This window comes from Lepus europaeus, chromosome 1 (genome assembly GCF_033115175.1).
Source record: "Lepus europaeus isolate LE1 chromosome 1, mLepTim1.pri, whole genome shotgun sequence".
In the NCBI taxonomy this organism is placed as follows: domain Eukaryota; kingdom Metazoa; phylum Chordata; class Mammalia; order Lagomorpha; family Leporidae; genus Lepus; species Lepus europaeus.
Window position 1 is genome coordinate 155,515,465 of NC_084827.1, and position 12,835 is coordinate 155,528,299.

Genomic DNA, 12,835 nt, shown 5'->3' on the forward strand with positions numbered 1-12,835 from the left:
ACAGCTTTGTTCATTCATTTATGTGCTCATCAAATGAATCTAGAATAGTGGTCTACAGAAAAGACTATGTAGATTGTTGGGTGCATTGGCCTGTAAACAGGAGTTTGGAAGATTTTCAAAGAAGACCTGGGGTTTTATTAATGAAAAGTTTTTGCTTTCTTACTGTCCTTGCAATCACTTCTTAAGCTTCAGTTGCTAAAGGTCCCTGCTTTAGTGTCTCCTGTCCCCTCCTGTTGTGAGCTTTGGTCCAAGTGAAGAGAAGAAGATCAAAGATTAGCCTGCCAAGCACTCACTGCCTTTTTCTTAACATTCTAGGACAACACCTGCTGCTTTCCTGGGGTATAGTTGCTTATCATGAGAAGTAATACTGAGAAACCCATGGGCCCAGGTTCACCTTGGACTTCATCATTCTAATAAAAATCATTAGTGTTTCTTTTTTAATAGTGTGATAAACCAAAGTTTTATTTCACAATGCTGTGTCTCTTTAAAAGCTGCTCTAGGAACTTAGAGATTTGCTTCCCCCAACATTAAAGGGTTTTTTTTGTTTTGTTTTATGAAAGGGTTTACCACAGTATTCATTCAAAAATAATTTTACCTTATGCAGTTATAATTTAGAATAATTGTAGTTGTGTTAGCTTTGTTTTGGAATTGAAGAACCATAATGTGAAGGTTGCTGAATAGTAATTTAATTTCTTAGCCTCAGTGGGAATTTTTGGCTTGCTTTGCTGTCCACCCTCCCAATATTCTTCTCTATTCTGTAAGGAGAAGGATAACAGAGAGGGAAATGTTTTGTGCAGAGAAAACTTTTAAAAAGTAAGTACCATGAATTTGTCTGCCCTCTGGAAATAATAGGGCTATATCAATCCCAGCTCCAGTGAGTTTATGAGCAAAGCATTTGGCTGACAGTGCATGAGGCATACATTTTGGAAGGATTGGGAAGTTGAGTCCCTTACCAGCCTTAGGGGTGGTAAGATAATATAATAGACAAGAACTTGCAGCTATATTTAGAGACATTCAGACAAATTCATGCCTGCTCCTTGATACCATGAAGGTGAATTTTATATCAATCTTTCTCGAAGATTCCAAATGATTTTGCTTCTGTGGAGCAAAATATTCATGAATAGCTACTCCAGTTTTACTCCAAACATGACTCTTAGAGGCTCATTACTCAAACCCACATGGTTCTGCAATGACTCCTTATTTCAATGCCTTGTCTTAGTCATTATTCTCTCACTGGTTCTATTGTTCTACCAAGAGTGGAGTTCCACTGTCTTCTTACCAGGAACAGTTCAATTAATTTAGACTTTCACAAAAGCTATGAAGACGGTGATGCAAACCATCTTGAGATAAGGAAACACAAAGGTATTACATTCAGGAATGGCACATAGAAAAACCAGAGAGAGAAAAATACAAATGAGTTTTTATCACGCTTGTTCTGTCACAACAAAGAAGGCAAAAGAAATTACCAGGTAGGGAGAGAAGATGGTGGAATAGTGACAGGGAGATGTGCTCTAGGCTAGGTGAAATTAACAATTTCTCAAGTTACTCAAAACAATTGAAAGGGAGAGAATTCTCCTAAATTCCTTTTAAAAAGCCAGAATTAACTTAGTTACTAAACTAGAAAAAGAAACAACAGAGAAAGAGAACTATAGACCATTTTCCCTGATGAACATAGATGCAAAAATCCTCAACAAAATATTACCCAATTGAATCCAGCAACACATCAAAAGGATCATTCATGCAGAGCAAATGGGATTTATCCCTGGTATGCAGGGTTGGTTCAACACCTACAAATCAATTAATGTGATTCATCACATTAACAAGCTGCAGAACAAAAATTATATGATTATCTCAATAGATGCAGAGAAAGCATTTGGTAAAATACAAAATCCTTTCATAATGAAAATCTTATGCAAATTGTGTATAGAATAAACATTCCTCAACATAATCAAGTCAATTAATGACAAACCCACAACATATTCCTGAATGGGAAAAAATTGGAGGCATTCCCTCTAAGATCCAGAAGCAGACAAGAATTGCCACTCTCATCACTGCTATTCACTACATTCCTGGAAGTTTTAGCCAAAGCCATTAGGCAAGAAAAACAAATCAAAGGGATGCAGATTGGAAAGGAGGAAATCAAACTACCCCTATTTGCAGATGTCATGTTTCTATATATAGGAATCCAAAAAATACTCCGCTAAGAGACTACTGAAACTCATAAGAGAGTTTGGTAAAATAGTGGGCTATAAAATCAACACACAAAAATTAGCTTTTGTGTACACAGACAATGCCATAGCTGAGAAAGAACTTATAAGATCAGTCCCATTCATAATAACTGAAAATAGATCTTTGTAAAAAAATAAGAATAGGAATGGGAAATGGAGGATGAAGAACAGTGGGAGTATGAGTACGAGGGAGGTGGGATGGGATGAATTACTATGCTCCTAAATTTGTATATGTGAAATGCATGAAGCTTATATTTTTTATTTTTATTTTTTTTTACTTTTATTTAATGAATATAAATTTCCAGTGTACAGCTTATGGATTACAATGGCTTCCCCCCCCCATAACTTCCCTCCCACCCGCAACCCTCCCCTTTCCCGCTCCCTCTCCCCTTCCATTTGCATCAAGATTCATTTTCAATTCTCTTTATATACAGAAGATCAATTTAGTATAAAGATTTCAACAGTTTGCACCCACATAGAAACACAAAGTGAAACATAATGTTTGAGTACTAGTTATAGCATTAAATCACAATGTACAGCACATTAAGGACAGAGATCCCACATGAGGAGCAAGTGCACAGTGGCTCCTGTTGTTGACCCAACAAATTGACACTCTAGTTTATGGCGCCAGTAACCATCCTAGGCTGTCGTCATGAGTTGCCAAGGCTATGGAAGCCTTCCAAGTTTGCCGACTCTGATCATATTTAGACAAGGTCATAAAAGACAGAGTGAGGATAGTAACCAATGATCCTAAGAGTGGCATTTACCAGGTTTGAACAATTATAGAGCATTAAGTGGGGAAGAGGACCATCAGTACACACAGGTTGGGAGTAGAGACATTGGAGGTAGAGTAGAGGTTATGATTACAAAGGAATGAGGCCCAAGTGCACTAGACAGGGCCTAGAACAAAGGACAGAGTCATTATTAGAGGAGCTAAGAAAGGTGCTGACTAAGCTACAATTAAGTTTTCTGATTGAGAGGCTTTGAAGCTTATATTTTTTAAATAAAATTTTAAAAAGGAATTCACCATCTGAATATATCTCTCTGCCACCTTGGATATTCAAAAGTTGAAAATATATCACCTCAATGATGACTCAGGCAAGGTTCTACTTGAAGGAAGCACAAGGATAGGGAAAAAAATTGTGCAGTTAGACTCCCACTTGGGCCACTGACTTTATATATATATACACATATATTCATGTGAATCAACTAATGTTATGTCTATTACCTAGGTGTCCATAGATGTGTATGAATGCATACACTTTTTAAAATTGATTTGGAGTTATCACCAGGAAATCCAGGGAAGAGCAGGATATGCCAACTAGATTTAGTGACGTTTCCAAGGTAGGCTAGGAAGAATATGGCAACAAGCTTAAAGAGAGGAACCAAAGAGTAAACTTGTTCCATAAGCCTACACATGTATCTGTCCTAGTGTCAGATTAAATGTTTAACATATTGCCTTAAGATATTAAATCACTCACAAATTATGATATATCTGCCTATTGTCTAGCTGGTTTGAAATTTGATTTATATTTGGAAATATGTTAATCCATAGAATCTTAAAACTTTTAGTTCCTTTTAGAAATGAAATAAGAATTCTCAGGGGCAGGCACTGTGGCACAGCAGGTTAAGCCACAATCTGCAATGTTGGCATTCCATATAGGAACTGGTTCAAGTACTGGCTGCTCCACTTCCAATCCAGCATCCAGCTCCCTGCTAATAGCCTGGGCAAGCTGTGGAAGATGGCCCAAATCCTTGGGCCCCTGCACCCATATAGGAGCCCCGGATGAAGCTTCTGACTCCTAGTTTTGGCCTGGCCTAGCCCTGGCCTTTGTGGCCACTTGGGGAGTGAACCAGCAGATATAAGATCTCTATCTCTCCTTCTCTCTGTAACTCTGCCTTTCAAATAAATAAACAAAAGTTAAAAAATTATCGGGCTGAAATGAGACAACCATGTTATATGTCCTCTGGGAATCATCACGTATGAGCCAGGATTCCACAAGTGTGTATATAATGTTTTAACCTAGGAATGCAGCCAAATGAGTTCAGGATTTTTGTTCTTGTGCTTTAAGCCTTAAATTAAGGGCCATGTTACTTGTTTATGATGCTTTCCTTAAGCCTTTCTTTCAACAGTTTGTACCTCCAATGTGTTAGGAATAAAAGCTTATAACAAGCTAATTCCTGCAGGGAGTACAAAGATGACAAAAACAGATATTTAGAAAAGAAACTTCACATCCTGCTCCATCAGCTGATTGCCTCTGTTTAGATCTTGAATTCTTTGTATCTCTCAGGGTCTAAGATGTGCTGTTTCCTTTTAGCTACAGTCAAGTTAGTTGCTCACAGCCCAACAGCCTAGCCTCTTGTTGGTTCATGAGTTTATAATTTTAAACATGGCTATGTATAGGGTCCAACAGAATTGCTCCAGCCACTTCTATTGTATTCAGTATTTTGGGATGGTTTTGTAAAAGCCAATAATGCTCTACAGGTTTCAACTGGAAAAAGGATGGTTAATTCAGGCTTCTAAAAGCAGAAAGTAGGCTGGCACCGTGGCTCACTTGGCTGGTCCTCAGCACCCCAGGTTCTAGTCCTGGTTGGGGTGCTGGGTATTAGTCCCGGTTGCTCCTCCTCCAGTCCAGCTCTCTGCTGTGGCCGGGAGAGCAGCGGAGGATGGCCCAAGTGCTTGGGACCTGCACCCACATGGTAGAACGGGAGGAGGCACCCGGCTCCTGGCTTTGGATCAGCGCAGCGCCGGCCGTAGCAGCCTTTAGGGGAGTGAACAAATGGAAGAAAGACCTTTCTCCCTGTTTCTCTCTCTCACTGTCTAGAATTCTATGTCTCTCTCTCTCACTTTCTAACTCTGTCTGTCAAAAAATAAGAAAAATTTAAAAATTTTTTAAAAAGCAGAAAGTAATTTAAATCAATTGGTAAATTTAAAAAGCAGTTAAAGAGTTTAAGAGTTATTACTGAAGTTGCATTATTGTTCTATCATTTATGTTACGTTATATGTGTGTACATGTTGTATGTTTACATGAGAAAATTTATAAAGAACTCTGTTTTAATTGGCTTTCAGATAAAAGATTGCTCATCGATTTAAACTGCTAAAATTAATCAAAGATACATTTTGATTCATGTGACCTGAATCTCTGCATCAGATGTTTTAAATCTGTTGGTAGAAAGAAACTAAAAACATTTTATATGCTTGTGCTTGAATTTGCTGGTTAAACAAGCTACACCATGTTATATATTTAAGAGATGTTTCCAAATAAATGCATTCTTAGAGTTTATAGAGGGCATTGGACTTCTGGAAAATGTTCTCCTAAGTTGTTATTTAATGGTTGAAATTGTTTGCTCAGTTTTCATTTGATATTGTTATTGTCAGTAAGCAATCTGGGACTTGCTCCCTCATTTCTCTATTTGAAGCCCAACTTGTTCTCTCAATTCTCTATTCTTTTCAAGGTAGGAAACTAATTCTATTCTGAAGGACTCTCCAAGATGCACAATTAGATTTTTAGGTATTATAAAAGGGATGGCTAACATTTTTCTGTAATAACACAGCCAACATGAGAGCTTAAATTATAATTCCACAGCTAGATTTGCTTTGTCATGGCAACAGTAAACAGGAAAAACCTCACTTGCAGACCAAACAAAGGGAGAGAAAATTTAAAAATGAGGACATAGCTATCCTCCTGGGCATTGTCTATTTCAGGAAAAAACACTATCAGAACATGCCTATGACTATAGACTTCTAGTTTAGGCCACCAAAGATTAGAGAAGGGACTTGAGAACCTCCTTGACTTGCATCCTCTGGTCTGCTTTAACCAAAATCAGGAGGAAAAGAAAGCTAGGCATCAGAAGCAATGTAAAGATAGGTGGCAGGCCTATTAAAGGCTGCTCTGTGATCTGCCATCAAAGAGACCCAACAGGCCAGTCCACTGCAGTGGCTTTCAATGTGGTAAGCCTGGGGTTCAGCAGAAGTCAACTTGTGAAGAGCCCTGGCAGCTCTGCCAGCCAAGAGTTTGGTCACTGGAAATGGAACTGCCCTGGAGTCAAAGGATGCCCAGGTTAGAGCCACATACCTTGCTGGCTCTAAGCTGAAAAGCTCTTCACTCTGCCCAGCTTCCAAAGTGACCACCGCTGCTGGGGGGACAGCCAAGTAGGGTCAGTAACGTTGCAGGCAGATTTGCCTTTACCTGGCCAGCTTTCCTCCCAAGCCAGATAGGTAATGGAAGTCAACAGGGTGCCTTCCCAAGGAGGTTCACACCTCCCTTATGATGTTCCCCACATGAAGAAATAGGTCTGGGTCTCATAACTGGCAAGACCTTAAAGCCCACCAGATTATTATCAAGCCTCTTCTGTCAGTTTCTATTTGCCTCTCAATCAGAGAACTTATTTGTGGCTTAGACAGCACCTTTATTAGGTCCTCTAATAATGACTTTGCCCTTTGTATCAAGCCTGCTTGGGCTTCATTCCTTTGTAATCATAACCTCTACTTTAACATCAATGGCTCTACTCCCAACTTGTGTGTATTGATGGTCCTCTCCCCCATTTAATTTTGTATGATTGTTCAGAATTTCTCTACACACAGGCCCCTCTACCTGCAAAATGTAAGTGGCCTTTCTCCTGGTCTTGGTTGGGATCAGCTTTAAACCACATTCATCAGTCTTCACAAGGATCCAGAGACCACCCCCCATTTCCTCTCCTCTATGAAATCTTGTCATTACCTGGTTAATGCCACTCTTATGACCATTGGTTGCTATTCTCATGCTACAGTGTCTGTTTAAGTGTTTACAGGAGTTGATAATGGAATGAAACAAGGCCTTCACCAACAAGGCAGTCAATCAGATGCTGCTACAAGGATATACTTGGCTCCCCACCCAAGAGACAGCAGCTTGAGACATCGCCTCATGCCAGCGAAGAGTACCTTGTTGCCCCATGTCAGCAGGAAGTAGCTTTAAAGATAGATTATCATCCCTCTACTCCTCCTGGACTTTTGGGACTAATGTAATCCCATACAACTCCTGCATTATAAAAACCAAAAGGGGGGATTGTTAGTAAAATAGTGCAGGCCGGCGCCGCGGCTCACTAGGCTAATCCTCTGCCTTGCGGCGCCAGCACACTGGGTTCTAGTCCCGGTCGGGGCACCGATCCTGTCCCGGTTGCCCCTCTTCCAGGCCACCTCTCTGCTGTGGTCAGGGAGTGCAGTGGAGGATGGCCCAAGTGCTTGGGCCCTGCACCCCATGGGAGACCAGGAGAAGCACCTGGCTCTTGCCATCAGATTGGCGCGGTGCGCCGGCCGCAGCGCGCCTACCGCGGCGGCCATTGGAGGGTGAACCAACGGCAAAAAGGAAGACCTTTCTCTCTGTCTCTCTCTCACTGTCCACTCTGCCTGTCAAAAAAAAAAAAAAAAGTAAAATAGCTCAGCTTTATCTATGGCATGATCTACACCCTGCTGTATCCTAGGCGCTAGCCCCCACCGCCATTGCTGGAAGCCAGGTGGCCACATGGTCCAGCCATCAGTGTCAGCCCCACCCCCATCCTAATGGGATTTGCTGCTCCTACTTCCCTGCCTGTCCCCTGGCAAAGTTTTAAAAGGACCTGCTCCTGAACATGTATCTCTCTCTTTCTCTCCATCTCCTGACCTCTGACTCTGTCTCTATCTCTCTCTTACACTCTCCTTCTCCCTCTTTCTCCTTCTTCACCCCTTCCCTCCAGTCTGTTGGGTTTTCTCTAATAAACACTTTCCCTTAAAAAAATGCAACTTTTTCATGTATGCAAAAAAGAGAAACAGGGTATAGGGCTTAGCATTATCCATAATTTTAAGCATCCACAAGGGTTTTGGAATGTAACTTGTCTGCTCCGTGGTTAAGGAAGGGACAGCTATAATTCTTTAACTCCTGGAGATTGGCCAGGGGCCAGAGATCAGTGGGTTGGTAAAGCCAAATACTGACATCTCCACTGTGGCATCATATTAGTCAGTGACAAGAACATGAAGGATGTGTCTGCCTCGTTCCTAACTTTTCAATGAACCCTCTTTCTCAAGCATATGCAAGAGTTGCAAAGTGCAAGACCTGTGAGGACACCATGTGAATTGGACAAATAAATGCCTGATGTCAGAGATGAGCTGTTTATCAATAACCTAAGGGGGTCTCTCCTGGGTCTACAACTCTGATAACTGTCTGCTTTTTCAAGGAGGGACAGACTTAACTGGATTCATTTGCCCCTTTGAAGAGTATAATCAGTACTGGCTGTCAAAATTATATTGAATTTAATGAAAGTGATATTTCTTATCCACCTGAATTATAAGATGTCTTTAAAAACACGTGAAGCAGTAAAAAGGAAGTCAATTGAATTGGCAAATACACCCTTTCTTTCTTGCCAAAACTAAGCTGTACCAAATCCAATAGCATTAGTTGATTTAATTTTTATTAATTGGTCAATCACTTCTATTTAAGACATCACATCAGTCATTCACTTAATATTTATTGAACACTGTCCATGAACATAGCACTGAGTATGGGAATAATTTAGTTTTTCCATGTGATTGAATTAATTTTATGACACAAGTAATTCTTAGTCTGTGTGCCTCACCAACATCTTGGTAATTATGTGCCTGAATAAAGCAAATCTCTAAACCACACTTGAATCAATCACCATTTCCCAAACAACATTTTAATCACAGTAGTTAATAAGTAACAGTATGAATTAAATCAAGTCTTCTCTTTTTATGTAATACTATGGAATTTTAAAGCTGAAAGTGACTGTAGAGAGTATCTATCCTCACATCCCTTCCTGACTCTCCTGTTTAACAAACATAAGTACTGAGTCAAAACTCAATAAATCTATACAAGTCATCATATTAAATAATGACAAAAGGATGAGAATCCAAGATTTCTGGTTTCTAGTTTCAGTCGTCCATTTATATTGTAAATGACTATTCCTTATCTCTATAAACATTATGGTATCCACGGTAATTATACCCAAAAAGTAACTAGCATTGAATGATATCAATGTAATAACCACCATTTATTGAGTTATTACTATATGCTGGGCACCATACTGCATTGCACTTCCTCATCCCATTTTTTTTTGGGGGGGGGGCAGGCAGAGTGGATAGTGAGAGAGAGAGAGAGACAGAGGGAAAGGTCTTCCTTTTTTTTTTTTTTTTTTTTTTTTTTGCCATTGGTTCACCCTCCAATGGCCGCTGCGGCCAGCGCATCGTGGTGACCCAAAGCCAGGAGCCAGGGGCTTCTCCTGGTCTCCCATCTCCTATGCGGGTGCAGGGCCCAAGGACTTGGGCCATCCTCCACTGCCTTCCTGGGCCATAGCAGAGAGCTGGCCTGGAAGAGGGGCAACTGGGATAGAATCTGGTGCCCCAACCAGGACTAGAACCTGGTGTGCCGGCAGAGGATTAGCCTGTTAAGCCATGGTGCCGGCCCCTCATCCCATTTTTAAAACAGTCCTATGAGGAGCCACGCTGTGGCATAGCAAGTAAAGCCTCCACCTGCAGTGCTGGCATCCCATATGGCTGCCAGTTTGAGTCTCGCTCATCTGCTTCTGATCCAGCTCTTGGTTATGGCTTGGGAAAGCACTAGAAGGTGGTCCAAGCATTTGTTCCACTGAGAGACCTGGCTCCTGGCTCCTGGCTCCTGGCTTTGGATTAGAGAGTGAACCAGTGATGGAAGAGCTCTCTCTCTCTCTGCCTCAGTCTCTCTGTTGTCGGAGGCCACCCGACAAACCACACGGAGACACGCAGCACTCAGTCAATTCATCACCACGTTTATTGCCTCATCGCGTTCCAGGCCAAAGTAGGGGGCCCGGCGATGAGGGACTGGAGGCAGTCTCCCTAAGGAAACCCTTCAGTCTCCAGCCGCGAGCACCAAGAAACACAAGGATATATACCCCAGGCCCCATACAGATAACATTCATTGTGTGTAATCATGCATAGCACAGGAACAAAGCAAGTTTACAAAGTAGCAATGATCAGGGTACAAGCTCTGCAGATAGTGCAAAGAACATCATAAACCTTCATCAGAAGTCACATCCTGCCTGCAGGAATATGGGACAAAAAGTCTTGGAAACAGGATTAGATAAGGGACAGCCTCAGCCTGCTGCATCTCATGTCGGGCCAGGGCCACTGGCCCCGACACTCTGTAACTCTGCCTTTCAAATAAATAAATCTTAGAAAAACACACTCCTCTGAGATAGATAAAGTTACTCTTCCTATTTTACATGGTAAGAAACTGAACCACAGAGAGAAAGAATGAAGTCATTTGGGAAGTAGGAAGCTCATATTCAAACCTAGGTAGTAGGATCCCTGACCCCAACCTAAAGGCCTTAGACCTCATTTTATTGAAAATTGATCAAATTAGTGTGTTTATTGAAGAAATAGACACATCAATTATTTTGGACTTTTATGTTCTAGATACTGACCTAGTCATTGAAGATAGTCTGGTGAGGGGAGTAGAGTTCTTGATCTTGTGGACTTTGTATTCAGGAATCTGTGAGATGTTTTTATAGTGCAAGGATCAAAGCAATATTTGATTATCTCAATTAGTAGTATGTTTATTTAAAGGAAACTTGGAATAAAAGAGACACCATGAAGCCAATTCTACAGCTGCAGAGTCAGACAGCCTGTGTGTTCAGGCCACAGCAATAGCTCTGGAACCTTTAGAAGCTTCAGTAATCTAATGCGAGTATCCCTCAAGCCAGTGATCTGTCACTTTGAGGATCTGGTGTAGCCTCGTCTCTGCTTTGGCTCACTTACTCTGTCTCTGGGTGTTAAAATTCTCAGGAGAGAACCTGACAAGGCCATCTGTCACTGTGTGACAAAGAGCAAGGCTTTTCAGCTGAGTTGTCCTGTTAGGCTGTGCTACATTCCAGTCAGGTGCCAACTCTTGTTGAATCAACTCAGGCAGTAGTTCAGGTTCACAATAGATAGAGCATAAGGTGAGCCACAGACATGATGAGACTCAGAGAACCATGGCCAGCATAATTGCAATATTCCAACTGTATAAATTATACAGACTTACTCTTGATTACTTTGGCTACATAAAACCATCCACTCATTTTTTAAAATAAACAATATTGGGAATTAGCTGAGACCTGGATCAGTGGAGCTGTAAAAAAAAAAACCAAACATGATTTGTACTCAAACTATACTTACCTTTGTCAGATCCATTTAGCTGGTAGATAAAGTTGCACACAAATTCATAGTTTTTATTATCTTAACAGAATTGTTCCTGATACTCTGTCTTTTCATTCAGATATAATATAGTTTAAGTATTAAAAGATGAGAATTCAAAGATAAAAAGGACATAGTTCCCATTCCAAGTGTGCCTGAGGAAGTCAGACAAGAAAATAAATAAGGATAATATGAAGATAAAGATACTGTGGGGATGTGTGACAACGATGTCTGTGGGGTGAGAGCTGGGAATGGGGACAGGTTGGAAAAGGCTTCCCATAGATGGTGATGCTTAAACTGCACCCTGACAGAAAAATAAGAAGAGGAAGCATCCTAAACCTCGCAAGTACAGACACCATCAGGAAGCCAAAGAAAGCAAAATGCCTTTGGGCAACAGGACAGGATTCAGAGTTATCTTCAGTGAAGAGTTGTGGGCAGTGGTAGCAAAAGAAGATTTAGAAAAGAGAAGTACTTATGTCTAAGAACTTTATCTACAAGGATTTGCAGTTTCCCTGAAGAATTTTCAGCAAGGAAAATCTGAGTTTTAAAAATTATTCTGGAGTAGTGCAGCGGAATCAACCAGAGGACACCAAGTGTAAACAAGCAAATCTGTTGCAAGATTTGTTGCTGACAAATTCGGGGCTGGTGCTGTGGCAGAGCAGGTAAAACCACCATCCACAATGCTGGCAAACCATTTGGGCACTGGTTTTAGCCCCTGCTGCTTCTCTTCTGATCCAACTCCCTCTTAATGCACCTGGGAAAGCAGCAGAAGATGGCCCAAGTACTTGGGCCCTTGCACACATGTGGGAGACTCAAAGGAAGCTCCTGGTTCCTGGGTTCAACCTGGCCCAACCCTGGTGATTGTAGCCATTTGGGGAGTAAACCAGAGGATGGAAGATCTCTCTCTCTCTCTCCCTCTCCCTCTCTTCACCTCTCCCTCTTCCTGTATCTCCTCTCACTGTAACACTGACTTTCAAATTAAAAAAATGAGAAATTATTGCTAGAAGGGCATGTTCAATGGCGTGTTCTTTTGGCATTTTCCCCTTCCTACTTCTGCTAAGGTAGTCAGATCCATTTTCGGTATTTGCCTCCGGAGAGGACTTTAAAGAGTTAAAAAGAAGACACCGCCCGCCCTCATTCTGCCCAAGATCATCAGTGGGAGCAAGTGGCACATTCCCAGTAGGTTGGCTGCTGTCACTCATAGGAGCGGATGCCAAATGCACTAAAGTTCACACTAGTGCAGTGATGAGTCCCCCAGCCCCATCAGACTCAAAGGGACCACTGTGAACTTTATCATAACACACCACCACTGGCTGCAATTCAGAGGCTTTTGTGTGATTTCTGATCACACTTAATACTCCTGGATTTACCTATGGCCTGAAAATACTGGGTACTCTCATACTGTAATATTCCTCCCCTCCCATGA

General features: G+C 41.4%; 1 pseudogene; it reads right to left on the reverse strand.

Moving 5' to 3' along the window:
• The window catches only part of LOC133763416 (probable ATP-dependent RNA helicase DDX43), a 65,317-nt pseudogene extending 52,706 nt beyond the window's left edge, over positions 1-12,611 (reverse strand).
• Between the last annotated feature and the right edge of the window lie 224 nt (positions 12,612-12,835).